Below are 18075 nucleotides of genomic sequence, written 5' to 3'. Positions count from 1 at the left end.
ACTTTTCATTTTCCCTCCTTCCCTCCCTTCCTTCCAGCCTTCCTTCCAACCTTCCTTCCTTCCTTCCAACCTTCGTCTCCCTTCCTTCTTTGTTTTGCGCTATTATTTGAGGCTTGAACACAGGACCTTGACACTCTTAGCTTTTTCACTCAAATCTAGAGCTCTACCACTGGAGCCACAGTTCCATTTTCAGCTTTTGGTGGTTAATTGGAGCTGAGAGTCTCCTAGACTTTCCTGCCCAAGATGGCTTTGAATTCCGATCTTTACATCTCAGCCTCCTGAGTAGCTAGCTTCACTTCTAATTAAGGCTGTGAGTCTTTCTGAAAGGTCTCCCCCTGTTTAGGGATCCATTGTGATGTCGAAGCATTGTTTTCTGGCTCTCCAACTGGTTCCATGGCCCACAATCTAAAACTACTTATTTGCCTTTTTTGACTCTCTTCCTTACCCCTTGAATAAAACACACACACACACACACACACACACACACACACACACACACACATATTTGTGTGTGTGTGTGTGTATATATATATATATATATATATATATATATATATATATATATATATATATATATATTTGTTCATGAGTTTTCTAGGTGGTTTCAGACTACTAATTAGTTATTTCCAGGTAAGGAAAATTCCAACACCTGCCCAGGTGGTGTGAGCATGTTGGGGCACAGGTACTTTCTAGGATGATATTCTCTTCAGCAGAGCAAATCATTGCCTTGGACCCCAAGACTTCCTTTCCCTCCCAGACCAGGGCTTCCTGGACCACTGAAGACCTCAGGGAGTAACAAGAGAAGGCAGCTCCAGAGGGTGTGAGGAAAGAGACCACCTCCTTCCAGAGGGACTCAGATAGTGCCTTAGGCACATTCCCAACTTTCTCCAGCTGGGCTGCCCCTCCCTGCATTCTCAATTGGGGGTGGGGGGTGGGGGAGAAAGGCTTAAAGGTTTAATTCTTATCATGTAGTTTGCATTCCTAAGCATCTTAATGAAAAGAGAGAAGATTAAATTCCAGTGTTTGGCACGTACTTGTCAACCAATTTCCCATACAGGGGAGCAGGGCAGGGTTTCAAAAGGATAGCACTTTGTCTTCAGATACTAACACAACCAGCACCACCGAGGCAAAGGAAGTATGGCCAGGTAATCTTGGCGGACAAAGGAGGTATTTTGGCCACCTCCAACCGTTGCCAGAGGCTGGCCCTGATCTCTGGTGATCTTTGCACTGTGGCAATATACATCTGTAGAGGCGACCAAGGCAGTAACAAGTCTCAGAGGAAATTTAATCTCATCTGAAGGATGCAGGGACATCTTCCCCCAACCCTTATTTGCAGCGCGGCTGGCTCTTTCCTGCTTCTCTGGTCCTGAATTTATGTGACTTTCTCCTTTTTTTTCTTAATAGTACATTCATTCAGTGTTGGACACTGGTCACTCATGCTTATAGTCCCAGTTACTGGGGAAGCTGAGATTCGAGGATCCAGGTTGAAGCCAGACTGGGCAGGAAAGTCAAAGAGGCACTTATCTCCAGTTAACCAGAAGTAGAATTGCAGCTCAAGTGGTAGAGCACCAGCTTTGAAAGAAAAAGCTAAGAGATAGAATCCAGGTCCTGAGTTCAAGCCCCAGTACTGACACCACACCCACGACCCCCCTCCCTCCCTCCCCCTCCCACAGATATGAAGTGTAGAGAAGAAAAGATTATATATCTGTTGGCTAATAGTTTTCTTTTTCTTTTTTTCTTTTTCTTTTTTTTGCTGGTACTGGGGCTTGAACTCAGGGCATATTCTGTCCGTGAGAGTATCTATGCCCAAGGCTAGTGTTCTATCACTTGAGCCACAGTTCCACTTCCAGCTTTTTCTGTTTATGTGGTACTGAGGAATCGAACTTAGGCCTCCATGCATGGTAGGCAAGCACCCTACCACTGAGTCACAATCCCAGCCCTTAATACTTTTTTTTTTTTTAAAGAAATTTTTGCTTGAAAGTTACACTATCAGGTTAGCAAACTTCATGTAAAACAGAGTATCTTATACCTGAATTTGAAGTTGTTATAAGCAAATCTGTGAATGATAGTTTAGAAATGGGGAAAACAATCAGCAAATAACCCATCCTGGAGGGGGGACCAAGATGGCGACGGGGCAGTAGGGAAACGCCACAGCTCTCTCCAACCAAAAAGAGAGTTCGAGCTCCAACGCTTAATCTCCCCAAGAGACCGACAACAACAAAAAGACGAACACTCAGAGAAAAACCAGAGGCGGAGAATAACAAAAAAGAAACAGAGGAAAAGAAGAATTTCAGAAGAAAAGCGAAGACCCCTCCCCCAACCTTTACTGGCCGCGCGGCAGTGCGCCAAGCCGCCGGCCAGCCGGCCCGGCGGGGGCTGCGGGAGCCCCAAGAGACACAGCACCAGGTACTGGTTTACAGAACAGCGGATCGCCAGGAACAGAGAAGCCTACCAGCCGGGAGTCTCCACGAGGATCCCACCCCCACCCCTCACTCTCCACCTGAGCAGAGAGGCTCCATCCCGCCAAAGCCGCTCGGCACCAGCAGCGCGCCCGCCCGATCGCGATCGCAACGACCCGGCACTCTCCACCCGAGCAGAGAGGTTCCATCCCGCCAAAACCGCCAGCAGCGCGCAAAGGGAACTGTCTGCAGACCACCCACCCGCCCGCCCGATCACGATCGCAACGACCCGGCGGGGCCACTCGGGCCCCAGAGGTACCGCGAAGAAGCTGTCTGAGCGGGGACACTCTTGACCCGACAGCTTCGACAGAGGCAGAGACAGAAAAGAATCACACAGAGCCACCACCGCCCAACCCAGCCCGGATTGCAACAACAACTGACGACCTACACCACACAGAAACAACCAGCTCCAGGGTGAGTACCCCACAGGGGAAGTGTATCCCTCAAGGGAGACCAGAGCTGGAGGGAATCCCCAGACCCTGACCTAGACTCCCTACCCCAACACCCGGACCACAGGACCCACTAAAACTGGGAACTGTTTGAGAGCTCCACCAGCCCGTGGAGCACACTCAGCTGGCCAGGCTAGAGCAAGAGCACCCCTGGAAGGGAGCTTAAATGCCCAAGCCAGGAACAGCGCCCCTGGGTCAAGACTACCAACAGTAGAAGAAATTTGAACTGTGTCCCCCAGGCTGTATAACCTAGGTGGTATACACATCAGCACAGGCCTAACAAGTGCGCTCCAGGCTGCATAACCTAGGTGGTATACACATCAGCACAGGCCTAACAAGCGCGCTCCAGGCTGGGGCCGGAACCAGGCCCGGGGATCCGGCGCCTGAACAACACAACCAACTCCTCCCAATTGAAGTAAAAAGCTGAGCATACGCCTCAACAGAGGGGAGAAAACCAGGAAACAACACTCCCCCGGGAAGCACGCCTGTGACAACAAAAGACCTGGAGGCCCAGGACAAGAGAAGCCCAAACCCCACCAAAACTCCACCCATATACCCTAGACTGGGAATTGGGCAACACAGGCTGCCAGCACCTGATAGTAAGCAGGAGCTCAGACTGTTAAGGCGGCTCAGCAATAGAGTGATAGTCTTGGATGTATGAGGCCCTGGATCTGATTCCTCAGCATCACAAAAGCAAAAAGGGTCAGAAGTGGTGCTGTGGCTCAAACGGTAGGGTGCCAGCCTTGAGCTGAAAAGCTGAGGGACAGTACCCAAACCTAGAGTTCAAGCCCACAACCAGCCCAAAACAAACAAACAAAAACACATCAGGAGCCCATAGCAGACTCCAGCATTTGGGAGAGTGCATGCAGAGCATCTGTTCTTCACAAGAGCACCCGTAGGAGCAAACACAAGCAGTCTAGGCTGCTCAACCCTTCCAAAGGCGGGAACTGCCAGCAATCTACAGCAGAGAGCTGAGAATCCTAAGTAAGACAGAATAGCAGCTGGAAATAGGCTCCCAACAGAACCCAGATCAGGCACAGACTCTCTCTACCAATACAGAATCAGCAACCAAGCAAAGACAGACACACCAAAACAAAATTGAAGAGCAGTCTCCTGAACCTCCATGCGAAAATCACAGAGAAAAATCACAAGGTTTACTACCACCCAGGACAGCAAGCTCACCTCAAAAGCCAGCAGCCACACAGGGGAGAGCCCCAGTGGGAGCAAAGCAGGAATGGAAGACAAAGGCTACTTCCAAGGGTTGCTGGAGGCAATGACTCAAGAAATAAAGCGAGAAATTGATCAGAAATTGAAAGAGCACAAGGATGATCTATCCAAAGAGATACAGGGTATCAAACAAGAGATGCATGCAAAAATAGAAGCTGCACAAACCTCAGTAAGAAGTGAGATAAACGCCAAATTAGAGGTAATGCATACCTCATTGAGAGGTGAGATCAGTACTCTGAGAACCAACATTGAATCCATAAAGGGATCCATTTCCTCCATGCAAACCACAATAGAAGCCACTGTCAACAGAGTGAATGAAATGGAAGGTCGAGTGTCAGATACAGAAGACAGAATACACCAACTGGACCAAAAAGTGACAGATATGGAAAAATTACTCAAATTAAACCAAAGGGATATTCAAGAGCAAGCAGATAATGCTAAAAAATTTAACCTTCGCATAATTGGAGTGGACGAAGGTGAGGAATTCCAGAGCAAGGGAATGCACCACCTATTTAACAATATAATCAATGAAAATTTTCCCCACCTCAAAAACGACCATCTTAACTACATCACAAAAGCTTATCGAACACCCAACAAGCAAGACCCCAGGAGAAACACTTCTAGACACATTATAGTAAAAATGATAGATCTGAATAATAAGGAAACAATCCTGCATGCAGCAAAAATGAAGAAGGAGCTATACTACAATGGGAAAAAAATAAGAATTACTGCAGATCTCTCCACACAAACAATGAATGCAAGAAAAGCCTGGGAAAGCACCATACGAGCCCTGAGAGCCAATAACTGCCAACCCAGACTGATCTACCCGGCAAAGCTAGCATTCACATTTGATGGAGAACTGAAAACTTTTAATAGCAAAGAAAAACTAAATGAATACATAAACATTAAGCCAGCATTACAAAGAATTCTAAGAGGGGGGACACAACCTGAAGAAAGCAGCCAGGAACTGGGGCCTGCCCCAAACAGGCGTTACTCAAAGTCTAACTGAGCAAGCACAGGAGGAAAGGAAAAAAGAAAAACTTAGGAAAACGGAATGGCAGGGACAACAATGCATCTCTCTATACTTTCTCTTAATATAAATGGGCTGAATTCACCAATTAAAAGAAAACGAACTGAGGACTGGATAAGAAAACAAGACCCATCCATCTGTTGCCTTCAGGAGATACAAAATAAACCCACAAAAATCAGTTGCCTTCCTATACACTGATAATGTACAGGAAGAGAGGGAAATAAAGGGAGCAACCCCATTCACAATAACCTCCCGAAAAATAAAATATTTAGGAATTAACCTAACCAAAGATGTAAAAGAACTATTTAATGAGAACTATAAAAAGTTAAAGAAAGAAATTGCAGAAGACACTAGGAAATGGAAAGACCTCCCATGCTCCTGGATAGGCCGACTTAATATAGTAAAGATGGTAATACTTCCAAAACTAATATACAAATTCAACGCAATTCCTATTAAAATCCCAATGACGTACATCTCTGAAATACAGAAAACAGTCCAAAAATTCATATGGAACAACAAAAGACCTAGAATAGCCAAAACAATTCTAGGGGATAAAGACAATATGGGAGGGCTATCCATGCCGAACTTCAAACTCTACTACAGAGCTATAATAACAAAGACAGCATGGTACTGGCACAAAAACAGACCCGAAGACCAATGGAACAGAATAGAAGATCCAGAAATAAATCCACAGGCCTACAGCCAGCTGATATTCGACAAAGGAGCCAAAGACATACAATGGAAGAAACACAGCCTCTTCAACCGCTGGTGCTGGGAAAACTGGGCAGCCACATGCAGAAAACTAAAAGTGGACCCCAGCCTATCACCATGCACCAACATCAACTCAAAATGGATTAAAGACCTTAACATTAAACCTGAATCTCTGAAACTACTGCAGGACAGAGTAGGAGAGACACTTGAACTAATAGGCACAGGAAGGAACTTCCTGAACAGAGTCCCAGGGTCACAACAAATTGGAGAGAGACTCGACAAATGGGACTACCTTAAAATAAAAAGCTTCTGCACAGATAAAGCTATCGCAACCAAGCTAGAAAGACAACCAACTAATTGGGAAAAAATATTTACCAGCAATATATCAGACAAGGGGTTAACATCCTGTATATACAGGGAACTCAAGAAACTAATCCCTCCCAAACCTAACAAACCAATTACTAAATGGGCAAGGGAACTAAAGAGGGACTTCTCAAATGAAGAAATAAAAATGGCAAAGAAACACATGAGGAAATGTTCATCATCCCTGGTGGTGAAGGAAATGCAAATAAAGACAACCCTGAGATACCACCTTACCCCAGTCAGAATGTCCCACATCCACAAATCAGCCAACGACAAATGCTGGAGGGGATGTGGAGAACGAGGAACGCTATTACACTGCTGGTGGGAATGTACACTCATACAACCACTTTGGAAAGCAGTCTGGAGGGTCCTTAGAAAGCTAAAGATTGACCTCCCTTACGACCCAGTCATACCACTTCTAGGCATCTACCCTGAACAACAGGAACCAATATACAAGGACACGTGCACCTCCATGTTTATTGCAGCACTGTTCACAATAGCTAGGATATGGAAACAACCTAGATGCCCCACCACAGATGAATGGATCCAAAAATTGTGGTATCTATACACAATGGAATATTATGCAGCCATTAGAAATGACAAAATAATGGCATTTGCAGGGAAATGGATGGAGCTAGAAGGAATCATGTTGAGCGAGGTAAGCCAAGAACGAAGAGACAAACAGTACATGGTCTCCCTGATAAGCGGATGATAAATCCAAAATGTTAGGTGATATGACAAAACTAACAGGACTTAAGAAACAAAGAACTCCCACTCATCTGGTTGAACCACTACTAAATATCCCCATGCTGCTGATCACGTGTATGGTATATAACATATGAACACCGTTATATATTACAGACTGTGATAGACAATTTGCTCCAGGAAAGTTAGAATGAACGTGTGACTTTAAATGAGCATCATTATTCCACAATACTGTGAATTTCCGGAAATTAAGTAATCACTTAATCACAATCAAAAAAAAAAAAAAAAAAGAACCTTGGGGAAGGGAGGGAGGGAGGGGATGGTAGGGAGAAAACAATGGAGGGGGTAACAATGTTCAAGAGGAAGTGTACTCATTACCCCACTCATGTAACTGTAACCCTCTGTATAGAATCTTTACAATAAAAAAATTAAAAAAAAAAAAAAAAATAACCCATCCTGTTTACACTTTGTCTATTAGCAATTTCTTTAAATTTTGCTTTGAATTTTAAGTCATTATAACCAATTTGATTATCTGAAGACGAGGTGGAATATCACATCCCTCATACCCAGACATGATTTATTAAAACCATAATGATAAATTAATTGTCACTAGACATGGAAATATAAACCCAAAGCAAAATTAAAATTTTGAATTACAGTAGCTGAGGTGACATTATCTTAAAATTTAAGAATCTTAAGTGAATAAATGCTCTGTACTTATAAGTAAAGTTAGCTCACGGAAAGTCTTGTACTTTATTTAAACCATTTAGCAATGTCTTTACCAATAGTATGTTTTTCAAGAGATTAAATAGATGGTGAACAAAAGATGAATTTAATCTGGATGCAAGTCATTCTAAACCTAGTGAAATCTGATTATTGCACTGTCTGAAAATACTTAACTTTCTCTTCCTCTTAGTGAGCAAGTAAACTGCAGAGAAAATGTTGCTTTTTCAAAGTTGCCTGGCAAAATTATCATAGCTCCATGCTGATATATTTCCTCACAAAATAAATTTAGCTATATGGCTAATAATAAAAACACAAACAGTACTTTAACCAGCTCCAATGTCCTCTTTTCACAAGCTAATCCCTTGTGTAAGGAGCTACTACCCTGCTGGGCAGCTCCACAGAAAGGGCTGATCTTCTAGATGAAATCTTAAACACAGCAAGGGAAAACAGAGGTGAACAGTTTTACATTCTAGCCAGGTAGCAGTGGCTCATGCCTGTAACCCTAGCTAATCAGAGGGAAGAGATTTGAGGGTGGAGGTTCAGAGTCAGCCTGGGCAGCCAAATCTGAGCCTTATCACCAAGTAACCAGCAAAAAAAAAAAAAAAAAACACCCTGGAAATAGAGATGTGGCTCAAGTAGTAGAGTGCCAGCTAAACAAGAGTGTGAGGCCGAGTTTGTTCACACATACATACACACACACACACACACACACACACACACACATTCTCTCTCTCTCCTGTCTCTCTGTCTCTACCCCCTCACTTTTTCTCTTCCTCCCTCCCTCACTCTCTCCCTCTCCCTTCCCCCACCCCTCTCATCCAAAAGCAAGCAGCAAGGCTGGACATGAGCCTCAGTGTAAAGAATGTGTTTAACATTTGTGAAGCCCTGGGTTGGATCCTCCATAATGCATTAAATGAGTAATTAATAAACATAAACTCCAATTCTGAAGGTAGTCTTTAAAAAGAAGGATTCCAATAGTAAACAAGTCACAGTTTCACAAAATGAATACTAGGAAGCTAGAACATATGTTCTCAGAGGGGGTAGGGCAAGGAGGGGGGTAGACAAATGAAAAGAGGAAAGGAGGGCAATCATTGTCATAATATGCACATGTGAAAATGGAGCCAAGTAATTTGAGGGGATGGATGGCATTAGGAGAGATGAGGGAGAATGGAAGGGGTCACATTGGTCAAGATGCATTCTAGTATAAACTAATACTTTGAATTGAAACCTTTTTGTACAACTACTTGAAGATAATTTTTTTTGGGGGGGGGGCGGTCGTGGGGCCTGAACTCTGGGCCTGGGCACTGTCCCTCAGCTCTTTAGCTCAAGGCTTGCACTCTACCACTTGAGCCACAGAGCCACTTCTGGCTTTTTTCTTTTTTCTTTTTCTTTTTGCTTATGGGGTGCTGAGGAATCGAACCCAGGGCCTTAAGCATACAAGGCAAGAGCTCTACCATTGAGCCACGTTCCCAGCCCTTGAAGATAATTTTTTAAGGGCAGTTACACTAGTTGAATTTTTAAAATGCAAAATAATAGAATATAATCACAGTGGGAAGATGCAATTAGAAAGAAAGTTGATACTGAACTGCTTAAAATAGTGAAATCAGCTGATTCCAATGGTTCATGCCTATAATTCTAGCTGCTCAGGCGGCTGAGAACTGAAGATTGACCCTTAGAAGCCAGTCAGGGCAGGAAAGCCCAAGAGACTGTTATCTCCAATTAACTTCCTCAAAAAGCTAGAGGTGTGGCTCAAGTAGTAGAGTACTAACCTTGAGCATAAAAGCTCAGTGATAGCACCCAGTCACACACACACACACACACACACACACACACACACACACACACACACACACACACACACACACACACACACACACACACACACACACACACACACACACACACACACACACACACACACACACACACAGTCTCAAAAAGAACCAAGTGTCGAATAGGGCCTTCTTTAAAACCCCAAGACACACACACACACACACACACACACACACACGAAGTCTCAAAAAGAACCAAGTGTCAAATAGGGCCTTCTTTAAGATGCAGCCATATAATAGAAGACCAAAAATGGTGCTGTATTTAGGGTATCTTGAGTATCTTAGTGTCATAGAGATAGTGTAATCTTAAAGTAAAGAGGTGATATTATTGTAAACATTGAAAATCACTTCCCATTCCATATTTGGGTGGGAAAAAGGTTTAAAAAATTGTATGTAGAAAAGAAACATGGGTTTGTAGAGAATAATTTACTAGTCGTACAACTTCAGGAAAGTTGCACAATTTCCATAGTTTCTCCTCAGTAAAAAGAGAATAGGATTACAGGAGAGCAAGGATTACAGGACGAGGCACAGTTCTACAAGCAGCTAGCACTGTGGAGCCCAGGGTACTTCAATACTTTTTAGCTTTTGTGTTACACACTCATATGGGTGAGAAACAATGGGGAGATATAATATGGTGACGTTCTGGGTTGTGGGATAATAGTTGATCTGTTCCCCTCATTTTTTTGCCTGGGGTGGCTTCGAACTCTGATCCTCAGATCTTAGTCTCCTGAGTAGCTAGGATTACGGGTGTAAGTCACTGGTATCTGGCCTGTTACCCGATTAGAAAAAGAAGTTTTCAGAAGCAACATATTACTTTTGAGCAGAACCAATTCAATGAGGGTTATATCCATACAAAGTGGTCATCTTGCCAGGCGCTGGTGGGTCACAACTGTAATCCTAGCTACCCAGGAAGCTGAGATCTGAGGATCACGGTTCAAAGCCAGCCTGGACAGAAAAGTCACAGAGACTCTTATCTCAAATTAACCACCAGAAAACCGGAAGTGGCACTGTAGCTCAAGTGGTAGAGCGCTTGCCTTGAGCTGGAGAGCTGAGACACAGAGCCAAGAGTTCAAGCCCCGCGACCAACAAAAAAAAGTAGTCGTCTTCTTAACCATCACCATAGTGCTTTCTACATAGTGAGACTGTCTCAAAAAGGAAGGAAAGAAGGAAGAAAAAAAATGAAGGAAGGAAAGAGGAGAGAGGGAAAAGGGGCAAGAGAGGGAGTAAAAAAAGGAAAAAATTCAGCTTAACCCTTAAAAAGTTCTCATTTGTATCTCATTGCCTATTTTAATAGATATAAGATTATTTCCTATTTTTCTTTCTATCTTGTCTAAAATCCCCAAACAGCCAAAAGTGTGAGTAACTTGCTCAGGGTCCAACTACTAATATTATTACCTGGGGAAGCTTAGGTCTCCGGGGGACCACAGCTCTCGCACACACCTTAAACAAGGTTATCTTCATACACATGATAAGAACAAATGCTTTCAATTCTTCCAAGTTAAGGCCTAAGCTTTTATTTGGAGGGAAGGAAGAGAAACTGAGGCCAGGAAGCAGTGGCCTAAAGGTGACCCAGCCAGCCAGCCCTTGCCCTCCAAGCTCCCAAAGTCCACCAGCTTGATTTTAAAAACGAAACTAAAAGAACCAAATTAAATATTAACTTGTTTCAAACAATTCAACCAGGAGATCATTATGAAATCAGAGTATCAGCAGACCACGGAAAGAGCTACAGAAAGGAAATTTTGCACTGCTTCTTTAAAAGGAAAAAAAAAAAGTATGGGTAAAGTTAGATTCCTGGCTGGTCACCTGGCCAGTGCTCTAACCTTTAAGAGAGAGTGGCAGTTCCAACTTAACTCAGGTGGAGGCAAAGCTCAGATATCCACAACCCTGAGGGGTTTCTCAGCTCACCCCGTTTATAAAGAAGCAAATGAATTGTTCTTTACCTAAGCGGGCTGTAACCTGCTAGTGTTTATACATAAATAGTTACTTTTTTGTTTTTGGTATCCACTTGGTACCAGACCTTATAAGACATCTCTTGTGCTTTTGCCCACTCTTCTTATGATTAATCCTTACTTAATCACCGGTGTTATCCCAAGTTGCTCTCATAGTTCAGAGTGTTTTAATACACACGAAGACCCTTTGCTTTAACAGCTAAGCCCAAGGAGAGAAAGCAATTCCGGAGAAGTGAAGCATGGTTCAAAACGCACCGCGAACCCAGTGGCATTAGAAAAAAAAAATGTTTTTAAAGGGCTGAATCGATTCCAATTGTAACCCCTATGTCACAAGGATTTTAAGATCATTTTAGAGCAAGTAAGAGTGGAAAGAGGAATGGCAAGGTCAATACATAAAAACAAAAGAGCCCTGGAAAGTTGTTACCAGGGCTCCCTACCTACAGATGGACGGCACGGGGCTCCGCTCGGAGCCGCCGCGTGCGCCGGGAAGGCGAGCGGAGCGCCCGAGAGCCACGCTCTCCGTGTGGGCAGCCCGGAGCTGGGCTATTACGGTGCCCACATCATCACTAAGTGCCTCTTAAGGGGGGGGGGAATCTTAAAAAAAGGACAGTTCCTCCCCCACCACACTCCAACTTACGCCCTTAGCCTGATTGTCCGGAGTGGCTTTGGACTCTGTGGTTTAACCTTGTGCCTTTCCAAACCCGAAATGAGCTGCAAATGAATGAGCCCAAGGTCCACAGCCACCCACCCAGCCAACCTCCGCCTGCAGATCAAACCCGAAGCAACGAGGTCCCGGGTCGTCGGCCCACATGGGGGCTCCCCCCACCCCTCCCACCCACCCCGACTCCCAGCCCGGGTCCCCTCCACTAACGATCCTGCAGCCCGGGACGGGCGCGCTCCTTACCCGCTGGCGGCGGGGGCTGGCGACGCTCCGGGATTGAAGGCACTTGCTCCCGGTGTGTGGTGGGGGGAAGGAAGGGAGGATCGGCCAGGGACCGGGCGAGCGGCTGCGGCAGCCGCAGCCACCAGCTCCACCCACAGGCCTAAGCGCGGAGAAAGTTTGCCCGGGGTCTCGTCCTCCGGCTCTGCGGGTGGCACCTGGGGCCGCCGCCCCCGGCGAGGCGGCACTCGGCGGCCCGCGGGGCCGGGCTGGGGGCGGCGGAGGGAGGCCTCGGTGCGCGCCGAGGGCGGGGTCTCCCGGGGCCGGCTCAGCCCCGCGGCCCGGCGCAGCGCGGCGCACGCTCGCTCGCTCGCTCGCTCCGGGCTCGGTGTTTACCGCGGCCCCGCGCGGCGCGCGGCCCGGCGCCCTGCGCGCTGCGCCCCGCGCGCTCCTGACATCATTCATTCTCGCACACCCTCGCCCGCCCTCTCCATGTCCAAACAGTGACTCACCCACGCGCCCCGCCGCCGCCGCCGCCTCTCTACCCGCCGAACGGAGCGGAGCTCGCCAAACCGGTGCGACTTCTGAAAGAAGCCAATCTCCGGGCTCGGAGACCCTCCCCGCTCCGTAAGGATGCAGGGAAGGGAGGGAAGGGCTTGGCCTGGCACAGCCAACCCCGTCGGGCTGCGCGCTGGCCAGGCAGAGCCGAGCGCGCCCGGGCGGGCAGACCTCCCCGAGCGGTGACAGCGCTCAATCTGGGAAAGTTCCTCGGGTGCCACTCCCTGGAACTTTCAGGGGTGGGGCGGGGGAGGGATCGAGCACCCCCCGCACCTCCGCGGGGTTCTGAAACTGCTTTCTCACTCCCGTGCGTGGGCCCCCGGGGCCCCCGTGTTGATTCACGGGGTGTTGCCCGGACCCAGGTCAAAGGGGATAGGTTTCCAAACGTCACAAGATCGCCTGGCAATGTTAGTCATCCATCCGCCCAGTGGCACCTCTAGGTGAGCTGGAAGGATGCCCCGAGTTAATGAAACCCCGCGTAACCGTCCTGCCATTTGTCCCGTTAAGTGACAACAAGAAACCGGAACCAAAATAAACATGGAAAGAAGCAGGTCTCCGCTCACGCTGACAGACTGCGCTTGTGCAGCTTTTGAGACACTAGGTGGTTTTCTCTGATGATCTCTGCAGCTTGAGTTTTTTTGGGGGGGGGCGAGGGGCGGGAAGAAGGGGTGTGGCCGTCTTAAATACAATGGTCGAGGCCCTGTATTTCCTTGGAGTTGCTTTCAGAGTCAATCATGGCAGACTCACAGGGTCTAGGCAGGCAATTAGTCTAATTGGTGTGTGTGTGTGTGTGTGTGTGTGTGTGTGTGTGTGTGTCTGTGTGTGTCTGTGTGTGTCTGTGTGTGTGTGTTCAGGTACTGGGGCTTGAACTCAGGGTTTGAGCGCTGTCTTTTAGCTCTTCTCCTCAAGGCTGGATCTCCACCACTTGAGCCACAGCTCCAATTCTAGCTTTGGGGTAGTTAATTGGAGATAATAGTTTCATAGACTTTCCCGCCCAAGGTGGCTTTGGACCAAGATCTTCAGATCTCAGCCTTCTCAGTAGCTAGAATGACAGGCTGAATTTAATTGACAGATAGTTTATGAGAATATCTCCTTCCAGGGGGGTACTTCTTGTGTTCAGGAATTGCCTTGGCTTAGGGGTGGCTCCATATACTCAACAAAAATGAGAAATACCTGTCTGGGAAGGTGGCTCAGTGGTAGAGTGCTTGCCTTGCATGCCTGAGGCCCTGGGTTCGATTCCTCTGCACCACATAAGCAGAAAAAGCCGGAAGTGGCACTGTGGCTCAAGTGGTAGAACGCTAGCCTTGAACTGAAGAGCTGAGGGACAGTGCCCAGGCCCAGAGTTCAGGCCCATGACATACAAAAAAAAAGAGAGAGAAATATCTCTGGGTGTCTTGTGCAGATACCGTTTATATAAACAAGCATCGGCCTACGACTATTAAAGGTGATGGTTATTAAGCGGGATGACTGAAAATGGGTAAAGAGAGTCCCAGACTGACAGTTGTACACCGTTGACGCAATGCAAGTTTCCCCTCCCCCAATGAAATTGCTCCTGAAATTAACCAAAAGTTTCAACATCCTTCTTGTGGAAAAATGCACTTGTTTAAAGCTCTAGAAAGGTAAGAACCCAGCAGAGAGCACCAACAATTGAGCTTTCTTTTCCTTAGATTCACTTTTCCTTTTTAATAAGGAGTTCCTTTTCAATTTTATAAAGCTTTCAGGCATTTTGCCCAGAAGGCAATAACAAATGGATTGGTTTGCTAGGGTGCAGTCAAAGTAAATGGAAATTCAAGCCAACTATTTTTGCAGGCAGCCATAGATCTAATCCAGAAATTTGAGTGTCCAATCTATGCCTAACAGAGGGTCAAGATTCACATGTGGAGCTATACAATAGACAAGTTTGGGTGAATAGACCACCTACTCCCTGCTTCATGACCCAAATATTATACAAGAGGGAGTTAGGAGTAAAACCTTTGTGCAGATCTCAAGAAAATGATGTTGTGGGCTTTGTATATAGACGAAATAAGAAAAGCTTAAGTGCATTGTTCCGTGAAGTGCATTGTTCCTTGTAGTCCCAGTGAATTTGTGGTTTGAATTCATGGTTACTATTGTGCTTCAGGTAAAGTATTGTGAAATAAGTAATTTTATTAAACTGCTTAAATACCTCCAAATAAATAGAATAATGTAATTACAAATGAACTGCATGCTTTTTCATGCTCCTTGCTCAGTTGCCAACATATGAGGAAGCAAAATATTCATCTTAATTTGTATGTTTCAAAAAAAATAGTGATTTCTCACAGAAAGATATGGTTTCATTTTTTTTTTTTTTGGTCGGTCATGGGGCTTGAACTCTGGGCCTGGGCGCTGTCCCTCAGCTCTTCAGCTCAAGGCGAGCGCTCTACCACTTGAGCTACAGTGCCACTTCCGGTTTTCTGGTGTTTTATTGGAGATAGGAGTCTCACGGTCTCATGGTCTCTCCTGCCCGGGCTGGCTCGCGATCCTCAGATCTCAGCCTCCTGAGTAGCTAGGATTACAGGCGTGAGCCACCAGCGTCTGGCTTCATTTTAAGTTTCAACTATACTTTTTTCTCCTTACAGTGTATCAAGCTGGGCTTGATCAAGTTAGCATGCATGAAGCCCTGGGTTCGATTCCTCAGCACCACATGAGCAGAAAAAGCCATAAATGGCACTGTGTCTCAAATGGAAGATTACTAGCCTTGAGCAAAAGAAGCTCAGGGACAGTGCCCATGCACTGAGTTCAAGCCCCAGGACTGACCAAAAAAAAAAAAAAAAAATTAGTGCTGAGTGCTCTAAGGAATAGAAAGGGCTGGTAGGGCTGGTAGGGCTGGGTGCAGTCATTCGCATCTGTAACCCCAGCTCTGAGGCAGGAAGATGGAACATTCAGGAGCAGCCTAGGCTGTATAGTGAGATACCATCTCAAAATAAGGGGCTAAGGCTGGCAGTAAAGGTGTTTCTTGTCATTTTTTTTTCCAAGTCAAGGGTTATAGACATTTTTTTGGATTTGATTAAGATAGGAAAGCATATCTATAGTACTTATCTCCTCTTAAAATAACTCCTGCTCTGAACAAAGCTAAGGTTATTTGTTTGCTGAGCAAATTCTTATTGCATGTCTACTCTGTGCCTGCGGCTGTTTATCTAAGGGCCACCATGTGCATCTTCTAAAAGGTGCTATTTCCTTTTCAAATTTTGCACAGATTTGTTTGTTTGTTTGTTGGTTGGTTGGTTGTGGGGCTTGAACTCTGGGCTTGGGTGCTGTCCCTCAGCTCTTCAGTTCAAGGCTAGCACTTTACCACTTGAGCCACAGCGCCACTTCTGGATTTTTCTGGTTTTTTTTTTTTTTGGTTTTTTTTTTTTGGGTCCGGTTGTGGGGCCTGAACTCTGGGCCTGGGCGCTGTCCCTCAGCTCTTCAGCTCAAGGCTAGCGCTCTCCCACTTGAGCCACAGTGCCACTTCTGGCTTTTTGCTTATGTGGTGCTGAGGAATCGAACCCAGGGCCTCATGCATGCAAGGCAAGCACTCTGCCACTGGGCCACCTTCCCAGCCCCGATTTTTCTGTTTTATGTGGTACTGAGGAATCGAACCCAGGGCCTTATGCATGCAAGGCATGCACTCTACCACTGAGCCATCTTCCTATCCCCGCACGGAGATCTTTATTGCAGTATTATTTATTATTGTCCTGGCGCCCACCATATTGTCTGGCATGTAATCATTAAGTGAGTGAATACATGAGTGAACAAATAAGCAAGACTTAAAGAATGAAAAAGTAGTGAAAAACCTCCATGCCATGAAACACATAAGGAGAAAAAACGTACATAGGTCATGCTTATATGACAGATATTATTGCCTTCCCTCAAATCCACCACCAATTCTATACAGTTATCCCCAAAGGTCTGAAGAATCCCACAGGTACCAGAATCTGTTGATGCTTACGGTCCTTGCATAAAATGGCACTGTATTTGTGTATGACTTACCACATGTCCATCTTCTTTATGTCATCCCTTAAGGGATTACACATAATGCATAATAAATGCTATGAAAATAATTACAAGTTAGAGACTAGTGACAAGAAGTTGGTTCTACATGTTCAATGCAGATGAAATCCTTTATTACAGTATTTTCAATCTGTGGTTGGCTAAATCCATAGAGAACTGAATAATACTGAAGGCTGACCACCTTGTCTCTTGGCAAGGTGTTGCAGGATAAAGCATGAGGTGAAGATTTGTGTTTCAGCACTGTTACCCAGTGAGTGAGCCTGTGTTACTTTGGTAATTAAAAAGGGCAATGAAAGCCATATTAAGACCCAGGGACATCAGGAAACTTACTGTCTATTTGAAAAAATAACAACCAAAACAAGTAGAAGCTATTCACCCTCTCAGTTGATGTTTTGAATATTAATCCCGTTCCAAGTCCATCCAAAGAGCAAACATCTACTATTTTTTTGACTACCTACTCTACAGCAGGAAGTATGCTAATTGCTTTACTATAGTCTCATTCAATTTTTTTCAGCAATCTTCTGAGGCAAGCACTCATAATATCTTCTACTAACTGTGAGGAAATTAATAATAATTGTTTACTCAATATCACATTCAAGTAAGCAGCATCGTCAGGATACAAAACTAGGAACTTGGGGCTCCAAAGTTCATATTTCTAGGTATCATTTTTTAAGCACTATTATAATTCTTCTGATCAATACTATTCTTTTTTTTATTTAAAAACATGTTAAGCTGGGTGCAGTGGCTCGTGCCTGTAATCCTAGCTACTCAGGAAGCTGAGATCTGAGGATTGAGGTTTGAAGCTAGCCTGCGCAAGAAAGTCTTTTATTTCCAATAAGCCATCAAAAAGCCAGAAGTAGAACTGTGGCTCAAGTAGTAGAGTGTTAGCCTTGTGCAAAACACACACACACACTCACACACACACATACACCAGAAAAAATGTTACATTATCAAAAAGATCTATGATAAATCAACCAGAGTACAAAACATATCATCAGCATATAGCCATATATAACTACATATAAATCTTATGTTGATTTTTTAAAACTTGGCACTATATCATATGTTTGTATTCAGAATTCTATTAATGGCTCCACGATAGGTGTGTTTGCATGTGCATGCATCTTGAATCTGGTCTCTCTGAATCCGATAGTTCTTCATTTGGGAAACTTAAG

The 18075-nt window shown here is 45.3% G+C and overlaps 1 protein-coding gene across 3 annotated transcripts in view; it reads right to left on the bottom strand.

Annotated features, from left to right (window-relative positions):
* The window catches only part of Sgms2 (sphingomyelin synthase 2), an 83603-nt gene extending 70701 nt beyond the window's left edge, over positions 1 to 12902 (bottom strand). For 2 of the 3 annotated variants that reach the window (XR_011371916.1, XM_070022408.1), the window contains exon 1: positions 12356 to 12530. The gene's annotated coding sequence lies outside the window, so the exon portion shown is untranslated. Of the gene's footprint in view, positions 1 to 12355; positions 12531 to 12843 lie in introns of those variants that run through there. The other variant, XM_070022409.1, reaches the window with a different exon arrangement.
* Positions 12903 to 18075: the final 5173 nt, after the last annotated feature.

The sequence above is a fragment of the Dipodomys merriami genome, unplaced genomic scaffold (genome assembly GCF_024711535.1).
Source record: "Dipodomys merriami isolate MVZ:Mamm:240054 unplaced genomic scaffold, mDipMer1.0.p SCAF_15, whole genome shotgun sequence".
Classification (NCBI taxonomy): Eukaryota; Metazoa; Chordata; class Mammalia; order Rodentia; family Heteromyidae; genus Dipodomys; species Dipodomys merriami.
The sequence above is the reverse complement of the archived record's forward strand: the minus strand, read 5'-3'. Positions and strand labels throughout refer to the sequence as shown.